This window comes from Saimiri boliviensis, chromosome 3 (genome assembly GCF_048565385.1).
Source record: "Saimiri boliviensis isolate mSaiBol1 chromosome 3, mSaiBol1.pri, whole genome shotgun sequence".
Classification (NCBI taxonomy): domain Eukaryota; kingdom Metazoa; phylum Chordata; class Mammalia; order Primates; family Cebidae; genus Saimiri; species Saimiri boliviensis.
Window position 1 is genome coordinate 91,415,564 of NC_133451.1, and position 19,737 is coordinate 91,435,300.

At 41.8% G+C, this 19,737-nt stretch overlaps 1 long non-coding RNA gene across 2 annotated transcripts in view; it reads right to left on the reverse strand.

Annotated features, from left to right (window-relative positions):
* Positions 1 to 2,930: 2,930 nt before the first annotated feature.
* The window catches only part of LOC120363581 (uncharacterized), a 156,370-nt gene continuing 139,563 nt past the window's right edge, over positions 2,931 to 19,737 (reverse strand). The window contains exons 2-4 of one of the 2 annotated variants that reach the window (XR_012516885.1): positions 14,128 to 14,268; positions 5,942 to 5,973; positions 2,931 to 4,332 (exon numbers count right to left, since the gene is read on the reverse strand). This is a non-coding gene — a long non-coding RNA (uncharacterized LOC120363581). Of the gene's footprint in view, positions 4,333 to 5,941; positions 5,974 to 14,127; positions 14,661 to 19,737 lie in introns of those variants that run through there. The other variant, XR_012516884.1, reaches the window with a different exon arrangement.

A 19,737-nucleotide genomic window follows, 5' to 3' on the forward strand; every position in this document is an offset into this window, starting at 1 on the left:
GATTTTGTGTTCTTGTTTCTGGTTTTCAATTTTTAAGTATGGTTACATTGCTTTTACAATTAAGAAGGTAAAATTATAAATAAAGATGTAAGAAAGCAACGAAGTAATCATATTTATTTCACACAACTCCTTCACAACTCAATAAATGCTGATCTATTTTAAGGAGAAAAGGAGAGGAATTTTCTGTCTGAATACTGCTAAGGCCACCTCCCTTAAAACTCTGAAGTTGAAAAATGGCTAATAAGCTTAACTATGGAAAAGTTAATGAGCCCTTCAAGTGGCAGTGAAAACAGGTAAAGTGTGTTCTTCTAATAGTTGCCTGGCTGAAGAGCAAGATATGACAACAGCATTTTAAGCTAAGACACTAAGTGAGCTTGTCTGTCTCCACCTGAACTTAACTGTTCGTGCGCACCTTCCTGCCTCCCTCCTCTCGGCTCTGTCACTCCCTGCCTCTCTGCTCCTCTAATACTGTTTTTCATTTTCTTCTCTGTTGCTGACCTGCAGGTTGCCTCCCCACCCCTCCTGCCACCTTCCCATCAGAACCCCAGCTGTGTTCAGTGCCCCTCTGTTAAAGCAGCCACCTGCTCTGGGAAGTCCGGCCCTCTGCATCACACCTGGCAGTCCCATTCCTCTCGCTTGTGTGTGGCTCAGGAATAAGCAGGTGACCCAATTCTGGTGAACGAGCCATGAGAAGAATCCGCTAGAGGTTTCCTTGCGTCTAAGAGATGGTCCCTTTCACTCTTGGCCTTGGGTTTGGATGTGACGCCTGAATCCTCTACAGCCTGATGACAAAGACCACACCAAGGATGGAAGTGTGGAAGGAAGAAAAGAACCGGAGCCTTCCAGCCTTTGCCGTATGGCTGACTTAACCAGCCTTGAAGGTCGCTTTTTCCCCAGGACTTCCTATCAGGTGAGACAAATTTCTTGGTTAAGACACTTTGATGGCTTTCCCGTTTCATACGGCAGAAAGTATCCTTACTGAAATACCTTTTGAGGCTCTCCCCCAAGCCTTTATTGATTTTCTCTTCTTGAATCACCACCACCGTTTCTGCATTTCTCTCCGGGTCACGGTTTTTCTATTCCCTGCACCACCCCCACCCCCACCCCTCTTCCCCAGCTGTTTCTGTCTCAAACAATACAGGGAAACCTTTTAGAGTGTCTGACAGATCATACCCACCCCTTTCTCCCAGACCTTCTCAACCACAAGGTGCTCCCCACCTCCAGCCACGTTTGTACTTCACAGTTGATGGGGTGTCGGCAGATTCAGGCTGAGCCAGCCTGAGAGTCTGTCTCTCTCAGTAACAAAAGGAACCTTGTGCCTGGGTGAAATGCAGGCAATGTTTACCCGAGAGCTGGGGTGGGCTTGCATTTCCTGGAGGAAACCAAGACTCTCCCTCATCCTCTGCAGAAAGAGGAAGGAAGCCTAAACAGAGAAAAAACATGGCAGTCTCTGACAGCCTGGGCGCTGTGAATGGTTGTACATTTTGTGCTCTGAAAGGCTCCCGTCCCTGCTAAAGGCATGCTTCTAGATTTTAAGAGGACTCCGTCTTTGAGGTCTGTGAGATTTTTGATAGAATCATTCATCACATCCCATGTGGGCTTTACCTGCTTTGAAGTGAGTATCTCAAATTGGCAAATCAAAGAACCTTGATTAAAACAAAAGGTCACCTCACCTCAAATCCTTTATGAAATGAGGTCAGCTTAAAATACCTTTTGGTTAGCTATTATATATAATTAAACTATATTTTTGTTATAGTTAATGAATTAAATATTTTACCTTCTGTTCTTTAGTTGAAAAGTGAGCAATTAAATGGTCTATTTCTCTAATGAAACAATTAACTGATTCCTCAGGATTTACCACCCACTGTGGCCCTCTTGCCTGTACCCACACATACCTACGAAAGAAGACCAGTTTTCAGATCCCAGAAGAACATAAAAGAGGGCATATCTGTCTTATAATTATGATTGAACAAGCATATGTAGAGCACAGTTGTTTCACTTTTAGAAATTAATTATAATTGTTTGTACAATAAAATGAATTCTGTCTTTTACCCAATGTGACAGAACAGTAATTGATTTTTTTTTTTAACTCTGCCATTCCACCTTCTTCTGTTAATAGCACAAACTTCCACCTGCTTTGGACATGGCTATGCCTGTGTGGATCAAGGCACTAGGCCCTGATGTTACCTTGCCAGGGGCCAGGCAAATGACACAAGTTCAGCCAATTAGAAGCTCACATTCTGATACTGAGCAGAACAGAAAAAGAAACTAAAAGCCACCTGAAATTTGTTTCTTGCAGCCTCTGGACAATCCTGAAGCTTTCCTTGAGATGTCTGGGAGCCTCCTGATTTTTCTGCCCTTCCTCTGGTTCCATAAGCTAGCTGTCAGGTTCTAACTGAGGTCTAAGGGGAATCAGTGGGTGAGTGGTGGGTAGCTGGAAAAACACTCAAGGAATCATAGACAGTTTCAACATGGCTTTGTTTTCTCTTTGGGTGTGAGTGAGTCATATGTACAGCATCAGCAGGGTAATTATACATTTTGCAGATAGCAGTGGCTCCGAGCCCAGCAGGAGCTCACATGGGTGATCACCTAATGTGCCTCATGTGGCATGGTTACAGAATATGTGGAGTTGTGCACCTGCACTCCAAACCCACTGAGTCATGCTGCGCTGGAAGGCTGCCTAAGCCTACTCCTGACTAAAGCACAGCCATTTCCCTTACACTCCACCCCCCAGGACTAGGGCGTCCTCCAGCAGGGACGTGCCCATAGGGAATATCCCTGAATCCATAACCGACAACAATACAGACAGCAGTGCCTCGCCATTAGGATTCCAGCTATGCTACTTATGACTATCAGGGCCCAGCATAAGCCAGAGCCTAGGGGTGCCCACCATCTCTGCAGGCAAGCATCATTAAGGCTCTCGACCACCTTAATCTGCCATGAGACCCCTTGCAGGGCTGCTGTTATGTTCTACCAATTGTCAGGGATAAAGGTACAATATTGTGTATCTAAAAGGGTGCCAAATCTGTCCCACAGACTCTGGCCAAGCAATGGATGAAAGGAGTATGCAGACACAGGTATTTTTGCCTATGAGCACAGCTAGGGGACCCCACGGTTTAGCCTGCCAATGAGAAAGTGCGGCCCTGATAAGCCAGAGACATTCACATTTATTTAGTACAGATTTAATGACAAAGACTTGGAGCAAACACAATTTATGGGTAATTAACTTTGTCGGACCCCCTCTCCCCCCGCAAGTAGGGGGCAGTCCTGTGTGCAAATGATCAAAGGTTGGTTTCCAGAGAAATAGGTAAACAAACTTATCTAGATAAATTCCTTGTACTCCCTTGTTATCTGCCCTTTATCATTTGCCTCAGGGTAAGAACAGCTGCCTTCAGCTCATTCTTCCCCAAAGCGTTGCAAAACCTCCTGGCCTTCTAAGAAGGTTTGCGTCTTTCCTATAATTTTTTCTATCATCCTGACCGATCGCCTGCAAAAGAGCACAGGTGCCTCCTTGGGCAGCAGTTCCTATGTCTGAGGCCATTCAGTTTTGTAATACCACATTTCTGATCTGATCAACCTCATCTGTTAACAGGAGGAAGACCACTAGCGTGTAATTCAGACCCCAGGTGGTGTGCTTCGTAAGAGCAGTAATTTGTGCTTCTAAAGTTGTGACACCTGCTCCAGGGATAGTCATTTCCAAGAGGTAAAACCACCAGGGGGCTCATCACACTTGCACAAACCGACAGCATAGCACCTCCCAGTTATGCAGGCCATCTGGGCAACATGGGGAGAACAGTGGCAGGTACATAAGGCCACCCCCAGGTACAACATCCAGTCCAGTTTGCTGGTAGTTAAGGCCACCCTTGTCCCCACAGACCCATCAAATCCCAGGGAGCACAAAATCTATTGGGGCCCAACCTTGGTGGGGCCGCTTGTTCCACCATACCTTAAGTGTGGTGACATGTGTTATGTTTGCACAGGCCATGACAGGTACCTATCTCACGGGAGTGTTGCTCCAATGTTGCTCTATGCACCACAGTACCTGGGCTGGGGGTACTACACGTTCCCCCACTAGCCAGCCCCATTCATCATAAACACAAAAGGCCTGCAAGGCGGCAGATGTGCTGTGGGTCTTACAGTGTCCTTTGTCCAAAGCTTGCTGTGTTGCATGTCTCCAGCCATGTCCAATTCTCTGCAGATGCTGAATGCATGTGCCAAGGCATGCCGTCTGCAGCTGCTGCTGGAAGGGCAGTGCAGATCCAACAGATGGAAACATTGGTCACCTCAGCATAGGCGTGGGCCTAGTCCACAATGTAGTTGGAGCATGTTAACCTATGGTTGAAATGATAGAGTAGGCACAGGTACTAACAGAGGTAAATCACATCCCTCCACAAAATATAGGCTAACCTTTCATCCCTGGATAATAATGCAACCACCAAGGGCCTTTACTCTGGGCGATGGTACCATCCTTTCTCAGCTCCCCATGGTTCCTTTGAGTCCTGTATCCATGCCAAAGTCATGGGAGAGCTCATAATATGCCCCATAGACAGTACATATGTCCCCTGGAGGAGGGTTCTTCCCTGGCCATTCCCCTGTGAACATTCAACCACAGGGGCCATGTATTGAACACCCAAGGAGTGACATGCGAGTCATACTGTAGGCCCTCCCCGAAGGGAGTCACGATGGCCAACCACCCACAGTGAGGGGCCTGGAGGGTCCATGGCCACAGCCAGGTTTTCTATTCCCCTGTTTGCAGGGGTGTTGGGGCTGCCAACAACAGGTTACCTTTCATCCCCATACCTGATCGGAGGAGGTCATCCTTGGTGTGTATCTGCAACTGAATGGGTGTGCTGGCCTAGAGTAACAAAGCCTCCCCTGGGGCTAGGCCACCTTTCCATAGCTGTCCATTCAAGGTTTGAAGCACCAGGTCCAGCCTGGAACTCCAGCCCCACAAAGATGGGGGTGTGACATGCAAGCATAACCCATTCTTCAACAGCCTGCTACATTGCTCAATCATACCTGCAGCTTGTGGGTTGTATGACACATGGGATCCCCACTTTACATTCATTTTTGTTGCTCATTGTTGTACCTGTTGTCCTGTGAAATGTGTTCCTCTGTCACTCTCAATGGACAAAGGGCAACCATACAGGGAACATAAGTGTTTCAGGGCCCTGATGGTGTGCTATTGGTCGGCCACCCTGCCAGGGTAGGCAAACAACAGGCCTGTGGCCTTGTCGATAGCTGTTCATGCATGGGTATACTCTTGTGACTTCAGCAGCAGCCTGATGTAGTCTACTTGCTACCTGGTCACAGGCACTGCAGCCTCTACCTTCTGGGTTCAAGCGATTCTCCTGTCTCAGCCTCCCAAGTAGCTGGGACTACAGGCCTATGCCCCCATACCCAGCTAATTTTGTATTTTTAGTAGAGAAGGGGTTTCACCATGTTGACCAGGCAGGTCTTGAACTCCTGACCTCAGGTGATCCACCTGTCTCAGCCTCCCAGAGTGCTGGGATTACAGATGTGAGCCACTGCACCCGGCCTGTTTCAAAAGTGCTTGCATGTTCCCTTACATTCCTACCTCCAAACAATTTCAGAATGCCATTTTCTAGTCACAAACTCCACCCTTCCATCTGTCACCAAAATCTAAGTATTTTGCAGACTTAAGCATAATTCAACTCCTTATGAAATCTGCCCCATTTAACACTGGACATGCTAATCATATCCAATAATTTCTCCTGTCACCGTTTGGTTTTTTACATTCTAAAAGCTTTGCTTCTGTGATATATGTCTTTCTGATGGAACTATAATTGCTGGAACACTGAATTTAATGTCCAGAAACATGAATACATATTAGCAGATTAATCAGATATTCATTTAGGTTTTATTATAAAGAATCAATTGATTCAACAACAAAATCTGAACACATCTCCTGTTAATGTACCTGTTTCCATGGTTCCTGCCCTAAGATTGTACCTGGAAAAAATAGACAAACAGAAGAACATAGGTTAGAACGGATTCAGTGCTGCAGTTCCAACAAAGTGTGATATGCATATGATAAATATTCAGAACGGGATTGTGAAAAAAACACCTCTTCCAATTCCTTTTTTTCATTTTTTTTCTGTGCTAGTAGCATTTACTAAGTACAGTTAATAGGAATAAAAAAAAATTAGTTGAATTGGCCGGGCGTGGTGGCTCATCCTGTAATCCCAGCACTTTGGGAGGCTGAGGTGGGTGGATCACGAGGTCAAGAGATCGAGACCATCCTTGCCATGATGAAACCCCGTCTCTACTAAAAATACAAAAATTAGCCGTGTGGGATTGCATACACCTGTAGTGCCAGCTACTCGGGAGGCTGAGGCGGAAGAATCGCTTGAACCCAGGAGGTGAAGGTTGCAGTGAGCTGTGATTGCGCCACTGTACTCCAGCTTGGCGACAGAGCAAGACTCCATCTCAAAAAAAAAAAAAAAAAAAAAAAAATAGTTAAATTAACCAAGACTTAATACCTTATATCTGAATCATTTATTTGAATGACTGATAGAATAAGTTTGGCAGATCACCTGAGGTCAGGAGTTTGAGACCAGCCTGACCAACGTGAAGAAACCCCATCTCTACTAAAAATACAAGATTAGCTGGATGTGGTGGTACACGCCTGTAATCCCAGCTACTCGGGAGGCTGAGGCAGGAGAATTGCTTGAACCCGGGAGGCGGAGGTTGTGGTGAGCCGAGATTGTGCCATTGCACTATAGCCTGGGCAACAAGAGCGAAACTCTGTCTCAAAAAAAAATTTAAACTTAAACACAATGGCGCACCTGCTGCGGAAAACAGTTTAGTGGTTTTTTATAGTATTAACCATAGAGTTATCGTATGATCCAGCAATTCTACTCCTAGGCCTATATCCCAAAAAATTAAAAGCAGGGGCCCAAACAGATACTTGTTTATATACCAATGCTCATAGCAACACGATAGCCAAAAGGTGGAAAGAGCCCAACTGGCCATCAACATATTTCACATTTTGTTTGCATGGATAAACAAAATGTGATATACAGGTGCAATGGAGCTTTATTCAGCCTTAAAAAGGAACAGGATTCTGATAGTTGCTACAGCATGGATGGACCTCAAAAACACTATGCTAAGTGAAATAGGCCAGACACAAAGGAACAAATATTGTATGATTCCACTTATATGAGATACCTGGAGTGATCAGATTCATGACTGTTGCCAGGTAAGTGCAAAGACAGCTGCTTCATGAATCTGACTGCTCTAGGTAACTCATATAAGTGGAATCACAAACTCTCCAATCTAAAATAAAATAAAAAGAAAATATAATCTAATTGTAAAAATTAATTAAGATATTACCACTTATAAAAGGATCGACTTTGCTAAGGGATTTATCCAAGCATCACTTTAAACAGAGAGCTGCTTCCCCAGTAAACTGAGTTGTTCCCTAACGGATTGTTAACAGCCCAACAAAAACTGTTGAGAGCAGAAATCAGATTTAACCTGTAAATTAACTTTGACAAAGTTATGTAATAATTTTACTAATATCTTATTGAGAGAGTCATGGAGGTTAGGGGATTGGCTTGAAACCAGTTTCTGGGCTAATTGGAAGGAGGTACAACGAAGCTCTAGAGAAGCAGCTCAGGAAGCTGGGAGACTGTCCAGCACACTATCTTGGGCAAGAAGTCAGCCCACCTTCACTCTGTCCTCTTACAGGAGGCGCTAGCCCCTCTCAAGCCTCACATGAGAATCCAACACAGCTGAGGTGAGTTGGGCTGTGGCGGTGAGAGAACACAGCTGCCCTGCAAGCTGACCACCCAAGTTTTCATTTTAATAGTCAGCTAACTTTTCTAGTAATCAGTAAACCCTTTTAGGTCAAGGATCAAGTTTTCTTTGTAGCATGCTGCCTTGCAAGTATTTCACACAGGCTGAGTGAATACTATTATTTTATAAAGAGTGAATGAATGAATAATAAAAATGGCAATGGAAGGTCCAACAAAATAGTTATAAATCAGCTCCGAATTTTTAATATTTATGAGATCTTGAGTCTTAAAAGTTCAAATGACACACATGATTTTACAGAAATACTCCTCAAAGCATAAAGTGAGAAAAAAATTGTGTTTAAGTTTATTCTGTCTTCTGCTACAAAAGGGGCATATTTTCTATTGCTTTTGTAACTCTGCCTTGTACCGGAATGCACCACATTCATAATAAGGACTGTTGACAGAATGAATGACAAGGCAAAAAATAGCTCGCAGTACTTTTCATTTTTTACAAGTGTGGAAAGCATATTAAACCATTTGCTGATTAAAAATATGCGTGTTTTGACTTGCATATGAATCAAATTAACATATATAAATCCAACATCTTCACATCACTAGGTTCACAGCCACAGCCAATATAATCTTCCATGTTTCTTCAAATTCATCAATTCCAGAGTGACATAATTATTAGGCATAAAATACACAGTGATGATTTATAACTGAAAACTAACTTTTGTTTTAATTCAATGATCATTTATCCTCTAAAAGTAAAAAAGGTACAAGATCATTGAAAATCTAAGTTTTGTTTTTGTTTTGTTTTGTTTTAAAATAAAATAGAAATGGGATTTTACTATGTTGGCCAGGCTGGTCTCACTGAACTCCTGACCCCAAGTGTTCCTCCCTCCTAGGCCTCCCAAAGTGCTGAAATTACAGGCGTGAGCCACTACGCCTGGCCAAAAATCTAAGATCTTATGTTGAATTTAGCTCTATACTTACTACCACTAAAGGAAACTAAAGTTTGAGGTGTAGAAAAAGAACTCTTGTCCCTCAGTATGATTAATTAGTATAAATGAAAGCACTATGTTGAATCCTCGCACCTGGCTGAGTTACGTAGCCCCAGAAACGTGCAAGCTTCCTAGTTGCAGTTTCCATAATTTCACCTCCTACCTCCTCCTTTTCTCCAGGCTGGTCCATCCCCATCTTCTTTTCTCCAAGACTCTGGTTTAGGGCAGGGAAGACTCTCTGGGAACCAGATAACTCTGTACACTGTTACACTAACGGACCAGGCAACGGTCCTGGGAAACAGAACACATCCAAGCTGCAAACCTGTGTCAGACTACACCAGATCTGGGCCGAGCCAATTAAAAGGGCCCAGGAGCTGTTATTAAAAGACACCCTGTTCCTTCCTCTTAGCTCTGCAGTCCCTTAGGATTCACTGCCACCTGCAGCACCTCTCTAGGATCAGGAAAGTAGTCTGAGTAGAATCCCTAGCACCCAGCCTCCCCTTACATCCTGCTATTGATATACATCTGATGCTACAAATCTGGCACCATATAAATGCCCAGCACTTTGGTCACTGAGTCCTTCCAGAGCTGCTGGCACTGAGCCTGTGAGGGCAATAAGCGTCTTTCTAGCAGAATGCTTTCTAACCTAGTCTTGTGATATGAATTCTCCAGGGCTGTTGATATAAATACAGATCCCAGGACCTTACTCTAAGCATTCACATTTATAGTGGGTCTATTGGGGATCCAGGACTCTGAATCTTTAACAAGTGCCCGGGTAATACTCTTCACCTGGGAATATTGGAAAATACTGTGTTCAAGCACTCTTTAAAGTGCTCGCCTAGCCTCTTGGTGAAGGGAGTTGCTGTTTGTGGATTTAAACCTTGTCCTCTACAGAGATGATAAAAAGGAAAATGCTGGGAAGTCTATGTAAATCTAAGGCATGTACCATTACCATGATGAAATACCTTTAGCCACAGCCACTGGGACACTATGCACAGCCTGGGTGAGCCTCTTTTCAATACACAGGGCTAAGTGACTGGAGCCTAGAAGATGGAGTAGGACAAGGAATAGCCAAAGGCAGTGGAGAGAGGGAGGCAGAGCAAAGCCTGGAATCTGGAGATCAATACACATGTATTTCAACCCACAATTGCTTTGGCTGCTGATATAAATCAAAGGAAAAAGGAGGGAGATGCAGGGAGAAAATGTAAACAGCCAGGTAAGTGCAGTCTTCTGTTAAATATGAATTTTTAGATATTAAAGAATGAATATCTTAACAGACTTATTTGTTTATTGAACTTCTGATTTTATTTTTTAGTACTGCTATGTGAATGAATCTGAGTTAGATTCCTAAACTCAACTAGGTGCCAAGAATGAAGGGATACTCATGAGTTTTACTGATAGCCACTCTGGGAAAAGATTTCCATCCTGCCAATGTTGCTGCTGACTTCACCATGAATTACAGAGGGCTGTAGTTACAGCATGATCCCCTCGCATGGACGAATGAAGAAAATTTGCAACGATGCCAGAAATGAAAGAAATGAGTATTGTTGCAGGGTGCTGGAAGATAATTTGGAGGTAATAACGACTCTCTTCTTGAGACCTGAACAAGAAGTTGTGAGCTAAATAGTAGCCTGCAGAATTGTCTGGCATTAATACAAGGAAAACCTTGCTCAATGTCTCCTTAAAAAAAAGATGAACACAGTCTTCTGTGATGGAAATATGTGCCTGCATAGTAACAAGGCAATGGACTAGCTTTTTATGATCCCATCTAGACCTGTGATTATACAGCGAAATATTAACAATGAATGCAACCTCAGCAAAGGCACACTGTACAGGAGTATAGCATGTATGAGAAAAGAGGTTAAATCTCCTAAATGCCATTATTTAGGAAAAATCTTTCAAGTCTTTAAACAATTTTTTTTTCAAATATAAAAATTCAAAGTTAAGTATCCTTACATCAGAAATTTATCTTAGCCTCTTTAGAAGTTGTGGTTTCTTCTATTGTGACAAACATTCCCAAAGAGTTACAGGCAGCCAGGACAAAGGTTTGGGACAACTAGGGAGTATATGAGATGCCAAAAGTATATTAGGGCCAAATATGCCTCATAGTAGCCTCTCTTGACAGTCACATAAAATATGCAAAAAAGATACCTAACAGTTCTCATTTTCAATTATAATGCCTTAGGTCTCATTACTTTTTCCTCAGACCGGTATAAGGAAAAACGTTTTTCCATACGCATCCTGCTGATAAAACTTCAGTCACTGACACATTCCCTTTAAAACTAACAAGGCTCTTTATCTCCCTGCATTGGCCAGATAGCGATTTTACAGGCCACTCAGAATTACCAGAGAGAGCTGAAACTGGAGCAGAGAGATAGATGAGATCCCTGCAGATAAACCACATAATTCAGGGCAGCCAGGAGTTGCAGCCTCTTCCCTCACTTAACCTTGTACCAAGGCTGCTGCGGGTAATCTGATTCCCTGCGTACCTTTCTCTGTCGGAATGGAGAGTGAATTTTAGGGAGATGTCAGACTGGCAGAGGGAGAGGCGACACCCTGTGAAGGAAGGAAAACTGCATAAGGATTTAGGAGACTTAACCTCATTATGCCACCTAAGATCGATTATTTCACTACTCAAAAACCTTAATGTCCTTACCTGAAAGAGAGGAGGTTGCACTGAACTATGAGAGAGAGATCCTGAGATCTGGAAGGACTCTCAAAAGTCCTTGCTTGGGGTAAGTGGGGGAAATAAGTGGGTTCTGGGCTGTGGTTCTCTCAGAATGGTTCTGCTTTGGTCTGTTTACACATCGGGATTACATGTAAGATTTCATCTTCCAAAAGGTATCCGATGCTAAAGAAAGCTAAAACATGTTTCCTTCTAGCTCTACCACCGTCTGATTTTTTTTTTTTTTTACCTGTCTATGAGAAGAGGAGATGAACGCCTGTTAAAGCAACCAGAAGGCTCTCAGTAAAAAGTATTAACAAGATATCAATTGAATCTGCGAAACAGAGAGGTGCTTGAAGGTTATGAAAGAGGAAACCTGAAAGGAAACCCAGATGGCACATCTCTCTTCTTGGCTAGGTAAGAGGCTGTCTCACTCTTGCTTTCTCACAGCAAAATTTCTACCCTTTCCCCAGTGGTGGTCAACTCTGGCTGCCCAGCAGATCCCCTGCGATGATATTAAATGATAGAGGGATCTGGTCTTCTGCTCTGGGGATTCTGATTCAACAGATGTGGTTTTTAAGATCTAGAGGTGGTTTTGATGTGTAACTGGGATTGAGAATTTCTGCCTGGCTTCAGCTCTTCGACATTTACTAAAATTGCTCTCTTAAAAGACATTAATCACCAGGCACGGAGGCTCATGCCTGTAATCCTAGCAGTCTGGGAGGCCGAAGATCACCTGAGGTCAGGAGTTTGAGACCAGCCTGACCAATATGGTGAAACCCCGACTCTACTAAAATTACAAAAATTAGCCAGACGTGGTGGCATGTACCTGTAGTCCCAGCTACTCAGGAGGCTGAGACAGGGGAATTGCTTGAACCCAGGAGGCAGTGGAGGTTGTAGTGAACCGAGATCGGGACACTGCACTTAGCCTGGGCATCAGAGCCAAGACTCGGTCTCAAAAAAAAAAAAAAAAAAAAAAAAAAAAAAAGACGTTAATGACACCCACAGTATCAGTTATCATTTTGAGGTAGATGACTACAAATCTCATCCTCTAAACAACCAGCTTCTATCTAGGTGTCTCATCATCTCTTTTTCCACCAGCCAGTCTTGCCTTCCAAGGTCCTCCTATCGGTAGTGGCCGAACACTTCTTCCAGTGACTCAGGCTCCCAGGGACTTGAAGGCATCCATGATTGCCGTTCCCTGTGCCCCAGCATCCCAGCTACACAAATGCAGTAAATCCACCCTTGCGTCTGATCCTAAACCAGGTCCTTGTTTTCCATTCCTCCTGCCACTCTTCCAACCAGGCTCCCTTTATTACCTGATACATTGTTTACAGTCACGTGATCAGGGTGTCATTCTCTCATCTTTACCCGCTATGATCCATCCCAATCTGACTTGTTAGCCCGTTATTTAAAACTGCATAGGCTGGGCGCGGTGCCTTATGCCTGTAATCCCAGTACTTTGGAGGCCGAGGTGGGCGGATCATGAGGTCAGCAGATCAAGACCATCCTGGCCAACATGGTGAAACCCCATCACTACTAAAAATACAAAAATTAGCCAGGCGTGGTGGCACGCACCTGTGATCCCAGCTACTCGAGAGGCTGAGGTGGAAGAATCACTTGAACCCAGGAGGCGGAGGTTTCAGTGAGCTGAGATTTTGCCACTGCACTCCAGCCTGGTGACAGAGCAAGACTCTGTCTCCAAAAAAAAAAAAAAAAAAACTGCAATGGCTTCCCGCTGCCTACCTTTTAAAAACAAACCCCTTCATCTATCCATCTATCTCTCCGGTTTCACAATAGGAACTCAATCTAAGTTTCTAGCGTATCTTTGATTACACAGCAGCATGGACACAGTCCACCATCTAAAGAGCATTATCCTTTCTTCCATAAACATGTCCTAGGCTTTCAGATCCTATGCCTTTGCCCTTACGCCTCCACCTAAAATGCCCTCCTTCCCATTCTATGTCACCCCCTTCCCATTGGCCCACCAGCTCTTTCCAAATGAATCTGAATGGCAGTAACAGTGTGCTCGACTCTTCCGCAGCAGTCATAACACCCTGTCCTCAGCCTGCTTATCTTCTCTCTCCCCGTTTGCTGAGGTCTTGCTTCTTCAGAGCACTGCCCTGTGAGCCTTGTCACTGTATGAAAAGAGAGTGGGCTTTGGACCTAGTGATCCCTGTGTTTAAATTCCAGCTCTACCAACAAACAGCCATTTAAACTGTTAAATTATTCGAACTGTTCAAATTATTTGCCCTTTCCTGCCTTAGTTTCTCCATCTATAAAATGGGAATATTAATATCCAATTCCTAGAAGTAAGATGAAGTCTGAGAAAATGGATATAAAGTGCCTCTCACACACACAAAGGCTTTCAACAAATAGTAATTCCCATTAACAAATGTCAAATGGAGGCTTGACAGGCTTTTATCTTTATTGGAAGGTGACACAACACTAATCCAGCTTGATGGAACCATTTTCTGTAGATATTCACCACCTGCTCCTTCTTACCCATTAAGAAGATTACAGGGCTATTTTTACTTTTGAGACACGACTCTGAAGCTGAGAAGTAATAGCTTCTTCCCTATTATCTGTCTGTTTACCAGGAATAATAAGAATTGGTGGTAATAGTGAAATGACAGGTAGACAAGAACAGAAAGAAAGAGCAGCAAGAAAACTCTGAATTAAAATATTTAACACTTACTGAGAACTGGCTGGGTGCCCACAACTGGCTGGGTGTGGTGGCTCACACCTGTAATCCCAGCACTTTGGGACGTCAAGGCAGACAGATCACTTGAGCCCAGGAGTTCGAGACCAGCCTGGGCAGCATGATGAAACCCCATCTCTACAAAAAATACAAAAATTCACAGACTTAAATTAAATATTGGTTGGCTGTTTGTTTGTTATTTTCTTCCCTTATTCCTTCCTGTCTCTGCTATTAAGCACAATTATCGGTATAAAAGAGGTTTTTAATACCTATTTTTAGATTACATTCCAGCCTGGGCAATAGAGCAAGACTCCTGTTCTCTCTCCCCATTTCTCTTTCTCTTCCTTTCTTTCAAAAAAAAAAAAAAAAAAAAAAGGTTCTAATAACCAAGAATGCCTGTTTTGTTTGGCTGAAAAAAAAAAAATACGAAAATTAGCTGGGGGTGGTAGCATGCACCTATAGTCCAAGCTACTCAGGAGGCTAAGGTGGGAAAATCATCTGAGCCTGGGGAGATTGAGGCAGCAGTGAGCTGTGATTGCACACCTGCACTCCAGCCTGGCTGACAGAGTGAGACCTCATCTCAAAAAAAAAAAAAAAAAAAAAGAAGAAGAATAAGAAGAAGCTGAAAACCATCCAAAATAAATATCAAGTTGCAAATGTAGTATATAAAAGAATAATCCACCATAGTCACCTAGTTAATTTCAGAGAGGTACAAGTTGTTAAATAACAGGAAGGCCATTAACATAATACATCCAATTATTATGTCAAATACAAAAGAGTAGTCTTGCTTAGAACATATTTGGTAAGAAGCAACAACAATCCCTGATATTATTTAAGAGGAGAAATAGAGAAAATATTTACTCAATGTAAGAAAAAGTATTCGATTAAAACCAATAGCCATCATTGTATTTAATAGCAAAACATTAGTGAGATCCCCATTAAAATATGCACAAAAAAGAATATTGTTTAATATTATTCTGAAAGCTGTGACCAATGCAATAAGACATGATACAAAAGATGTACTATTAACAAAGAAGAGACAAAATGATACTTACTTTGTGACAGTTATTGTAAAACTATAATTCCAGATAAATCATTTGAAAATTGTTTAAACACAAGCAGATGAATGTAAGATAGGCAGAAATCAAAAGCATTCCAATATAATTGTAATAATCAGCTAGAAACTTTTAAATTTATTCATATTTATGTATATGTACATATATAGTTTACCTTTTCTAAAAAAGATTTGGCGTGATTAAAAAAATAAAGCCCATACAAAGTAACAAGAAAAAATATGTAAAAATCTCTAAGTAGCTTTAATGCATGTTTTTCAAATATTCAAAGAAAAGAACAAAATTATACTGAGATATATTTATTAAAATTCAAGAAAATGGAAAAATACACTATGTTCCAGGGCAGAAAGATGATGTTGATATAAATATTTAAATATTTTCTAAATAATATAGGTTTAATCATGACATTTAACAAGTATTTATTGAACACCTGTTATATACCAAACAAAATGCTAGGTACTAGGGTTACAGTCATGAACAACACAAAGGCTCTGCCCTCCTGGTGTTTAGATTCTTGTGGAGTTGGCACAACAAACAAATCAAGCCTTAATATAATGTAGTGTCAGGTAATGACGTCTGCATCGAATAAAACTAAAATAGGGTTAATCAAAATAACAATGAGATACCATCTCACGCCAGTTAGGATGGTGATCATTAAAAAGTCAGGAGACAACAGACACTGGAGAGGATATTGAGAAATAGGAATGCTTTTACACTGTTGGTGAGAGTGTAAATTAGTTCGACCATTGTGGAAGACAGTGTGGCTATTCCTCAAGTATCTAGAACTAGAAGTACCATTTGGCCCAGTAATCCTGTCACTTGGTATATGCCCAAGGGAGTATAAATCATTCTATTATAAAGACACAAGCACACGTATGTTTGTTGTGGCACTGTTCACAATAGCAAACACTTGGAACCAACCCAAATGCCTGTCAATGATAGACTGGATAAAGAAAATGTGGCACATATACACCATGGAATACTATGCAGCCATAAAAAAGGATGAGTTCATGTTCTTTGCAGGGACATGGATGAAGCTGGAAACCATCATTCTCAGCAAACTAACACAAGAACAGAAAGCTAAACACTGCATGTTCTTACTCACAAGTGGGAGTTGAACAGTGAGAACACGTGGACACAGGGAGAGGAAGATCACTACACTGGGGCCTGTAGGTGGGTGGAGGGCAAGGTGAGGGATAGCATTAGGAGAAATACCTAATGTAGATGACAGGTTGATGGGTGTGGCAAACCACCATGGCACGTGTATCCCTATGTCACAAGCCTGCACATTCTGCACATGTACCCCAGAACTTAAAGTATAATAAAAAAATAAAATAGAGAATCAAAGAAGGGGAATGCAGTCAGGGAAGGTCTTTGAGGGAGTCACATTGGAACAGACAGTTAAATAAAGTGTAGGAGAGGGCCATGTGGCTATCTGGGAGAGTAGTATTTCCTGCAGAGGGAACAACAGATGCAAAGACCCCAGCATGCTACCAGCTTGATGTAGTCCAGAAACTGCAAGCAATGCAGTGTTGCTAAGGCAGAGTGAGTACAGTGGGGACCTGTGCGGGATGAAGGTGGACGTAATGTGAGGGCAGACTGTGCAGGACTTTGGGGCCTAAGTCTTGTGGTGCCTCTTTTGACCAGGTGAGGATGTGATCTAATATGGTTTTTTTTAAGACCTGTTTGGTCTTGGTGCTGAGAATAGACAGGGTAGAGGTGAGGGGAAAATAGAGCAGTAAGAACAGTTAAGAGGCTATCTCAGTAATTCAGTCTGGAAAAGACGGGCTTGTACTTGTGTGATAAGGGTGGAAAGAACCAGAAGTAGATTTCAGATATATTTTGGAGATAGACATAAAATATTTGCTTATGGGTTGTGTATGAAGGGTGAGACCAAGAGAGGAATCCATGTTGGTCCCTCGGTTTTTGTCCTGAAGCTACGGGTTGGCTCACGGTGCTAATTACTTCACTGGGGAAGACTGGGAAAGGAACAAGAGCTGCAGGTTGAAATCAGGAGCCTTAAGACATGTTAAGTGTGAAATGTCTGTTAGACTCCAAGTGGAGATGTTGAGTAGGCAATTGCCAGAAGAGCATGAAACTCACAGAAACATGTTGGGCCATCAATAGGTAGATGGAATGTACAGCCAGAGGACTGGATGAGGTCATCCACGGAGAGAACGCAGAGAGACTCCTGGGGCTCACCAACACGAAGAATTTGGGACAAGAAAGAAGATCCAGCAGAGAAGATTGAAAGAAGGCAGCTAATAAAACAGGAGAGAACCTGGAGAGTTTAGAGTCTTAGAGGCCAAGAAGGTGGTTTAATATAATCCCTATCAAAGCATTCGTGGTTTATTAACTGACAAAATGCTTCTAAAACATACCTGAAAAGTATAATTAATGCACACCTAGGATAATGGATCATTCTGCCACATTATTCCTTTTTCACCACTGATACAGACATGATATTTTCATGACTTTGTAAAATAAAAATGGAATCTTTCTAATTTTTTTTAAATAGCTGCTTGCTTATGTAAGCCTTCTGTCTCTTGCTGTGTAACCCCTCCACTTTTATATGGGCACGTGTTTCTGTCGCTTTCCTGGAGCCCTTGTAGCACATTAATAAAATGTAGCACATGCTTGAAGAAAATTTTGTCTAGGACATTTTGTTTTGGAGATTCATAAATTGACGCTATTTTACATAACAATCTATTGTGCCATAGGAAGCATATTATAAACCCTTAAGCAGGGACCAAGTATTCAATAAATGGTGATAACATGAATATCTAGAAATATGAAAGCTTTGATTTCTCACTTCATTCCACACACCAAAGTGAATTTTAGATTGGTTAAAAATTTTAATGTTTAAAATTTTAACAGTAGAAACATTTGAAGAAAACATGGATATTTATTTATAAAACTTCTACATGGGAGAAGTTTTCCTATACTAGAAATAACAGAAAAAAAATGTAAGGCAAAGACCAGCAGATCTATAAAAATAAAAATTCTATACATAAAACCACCATTAGGGAAATATTAACATGGAAAAATATTTTCCATAAAATGTTGACGTGAATATAGTTTCTACATAAAGAGTTCATGCAGACAGATACAAAAACCAGTAGGGCCCCTGCTGATAGTTGGAATATTTATGAAGAGATCATTACCCAAAAGAGAAAATCCATCTAGTCAATTCACATGCAAGCATGTATCCTTGATAGTAACCAAAAAAATAAACAACACAAAAAAAGTGATCATTTTTCACTAACACTATTACTAAGGTTAGTTGTGTTTTTTGTTTTTGACACAGGGTCTCACTCTGTTGCTCAGGATAGAGCTCAGTGGCACAATCATAGCTTACTACATTCTTGAATTTCTGAGTTCAAGAGACCTTCTACCTCAGCCTCTTGAGTAGCTGGGACTACAGGCACACACCATCACTCCTTGATAATTTAAAACAATTTTTTTGGTAGAAATGGAGTTGGCTGTGTTGCCCAGGCTGGTCTTGAACTCCTGACCTCAAGGATCCTCCCACCTCAGCATCCCAAAGTGCTGGATTACAAGTGTTAGCTACTGCACCTAGCCCTAAAGATTTGCTTTTTAAAATAATAATATATATCCTTGGGAAAGGTTCAGTTAAGGGGATCCTCTTTTGTACTGATTGTATGAATTTAGACAAGCGATTTGAATTTGTATCAAAATCCTTCAAAAAGAAAAAGTCTGTATTCAACAGATGACTTGGCATCTCCGCTTGTAGACTATCTTAAAGAAATATAAAGATTTTCATAAAAATAAATATACCATTATTTATAATTGACTCCAAATGGAAATAAAAGTTTTGCAGATACAGTGGAACTGAAATGGTTCAATTAAAAAACAGCCTTCCCTGTTGCACGCAGAAAATAATTCCTAACAATGTTACAAAGGAAGCTTCACTACATGCATTCTTCTGCCCAGTGGGGATCTTTTTGTAGCCCTGACCCCAATCAGTAAGTTACTTTGTCCACCAAAAGAAGAATTTAGCTTCCATCCACACGATGTGGGCACAACCTAGAGGCTGCTGACCAGGGAACACAGAGAACCAGATTAAAGGGCTGGAAAATGACAGGGTCATGCAAATAGAAAGGGAAGCTTCCTCTGATAACAAACAAGCAGCAGTAGGCATTCTTGCAGAGTTTATTGAAGGAAAACAACATCGCCTTTGCAATAAAATTGACATAGACTATTTTTTTTGAGCAAACTCAAAGACAGAATTTCTGCAGAGAAATTAGGGTAAAAAATGAAAGAAAATGACATTCCTGAAAATACTGCCTTAGAACAAGGCAATTGAGGAAGATCAGCAGAACTTAGGTAAAGTCCAAAGCAGGGGAATTGGGCAGAGACTGTATGAATGCATGTTCATTTAGTCATACTTCCATACATGCATTTATTTATTCGCTCTTTCATTCTTTCAGTAATTTATGTGTTGACTTAGCAAATATTTATTGAGCAGCAAATATATACTAGGCACTAAGCAAATATTGGGGGTTAAATTACC